Source organism: Vollenhovia emeryi, unplaced genomic scaffold (assembly GCF_000949405.1).
Source record: "Vollenhovia emeryi isolate VEMERY1.0 unplaced genomic scaffold, V.emery_V1.0 DF941348.1, whole genome shotgun sequence".
Lineage (NCBI taxonomy): Eukaryota > Metazoa > Arthropoda > Insecta > Hymenoptera > Formicidae > Vollenhovia > Vollenhovia emeryi.
The window spans coordinates 3803-5472 of NW_011965018.1; the positions used below are offsets into that span (position 1 = coordinate 3803).

A 1670-nucleotide genomic window follows, 5' to 3' on the forward strand; every position below is an offset into this window, starting at 1 on the left:
ATCACCGAAATTTTCTCTCTATTTCGGCCGAAACCGAAATCAAGCCGAAATCTGGATTTTAGGCCGAAAATGGCCGAAACCGAAACCGAAACCGAAATTTCGGTCGGACTCTACCACTAAGTAATCCGGCCGAATCTCTAGCCGCATGCCTGACAGAAACAGGGCATGGTACTTTAGAAGAATTACTAAATGAGACAGAAGTTGCGGGGTGCTCTCATTGGCATGCTCAAGAGTAATTATACTTACATATTGCTTAAATTATACAAAGAATACTTACAAGTTAGACATTAATTCTAACACCTTCTTTTGTCAAAGTGATTTATAATTCGAGATACGTCAGCATTAGATTCAATCTGACTAAAAATTACGTACCAGCCGATATATGGTGTGTATATCGTGACTCAGGAGAACTCGATTCAATTTTTCTTTTACTTCAGTCGTACAATACGTTTGATACGTTGTGCATCTGACAACATATCAACCGACGGATTCAACTGATAGTAAGACACTCGGTACCGAACAGGTCGAATTGAATGTAACATTTGCATGGTAGCATCAGCGAATTCCATAAGGTGTTCTTTTTTATCAACGTACCTAGCAAATAAACTGCAGCGATCCATTCTCAATTGTGTCTGCTTAAAAAGTTAGAAATTGATGAACAGATAGAATTCGTGGTTCTCTTACGATCTATGTGAGACATAATGGCTCTGCTCGCATCTCTACCGGCCTCTTGATAGATTCTCATTATTTCCATAGGCGCAGATGCGTCCCTTCCAGGATGAAAGCTCACGGAGCAACTTAATTGAGCTTGGATCTCGCCAGTCGCGCAAATGACACGTTTTTCAAAATCTAGTTCGAAAGTTTTATAATCTTTTAGTATACTACATGTTTAATTTTAACATAATAATGTACTTCTTATCATTGGTACAAACACTTTCCCGAGTATACTAAATAGAATTATGATTTACGAATAAGCATTTGTAATTACGAAAAGAATTTGGCAACTTATTGAAGTTAGCGCATGACTGTGCGCATACCTTCAATCGGCCAAGTACTGCGGACTTCCCCCAGTTCCCCCCGATAAATCCTGCCTTTACACCGGGATACTATGTACAACCCTCTTCCAACTCTTGATCGTGCATCAGGTTGTACATATATTCCTTCTTTGGTCATACTCGTATAGCATTTTGCGTGCTCGCGACGTAATATCTTATTATGTTGCGTAATTATGTAATGAGTAATGACATTACATTCTTATTATTCTTAATTATATAGATAGAATAGTATTATAGATAACAATAACATTATTATTATTGCATGTAGTAAGATATATCAGTTCCAGCAATCACGTTAACTCCGGAGGACTGGCTAACGTTCGTCAAGCAAAATGTGCGTTTTGTAGTGATCTGTCATACGGAACCTATATTAAAAATTGAAATTTTGAAGTCGAATATCTCAAATTTTCATCCCGCTATGAATGTTGCGCTTGCGACCACGTATAGGGGATACTTAAATTCACATATGGTGCAAAGTACAAAGAAATTCTAAGAAAAGTGATTTTTGAGAGAACGTCCTTAATGTATCAGGAACTCTAGAACTATTAGAAAGGAAGTCGGATCTCTCAACAATTAATGATTTTCCACGAAATGAGATGCCAGCTTCACACACAC

The 1670-nt window shown here is 37.7% G+C and overlaps 1 pseudogene; it reads right to left on the reverse strand.

The window, feature by feature from the left end:
* Positions 1-208: 208 nt before the first annotated feature.
* Positions 209-1406, reverse strand: LOC105571022 (annotated as a pseudogene).
* Between the last annotated feature and the right edge of the window lie 264 nt (positions 1407-1670).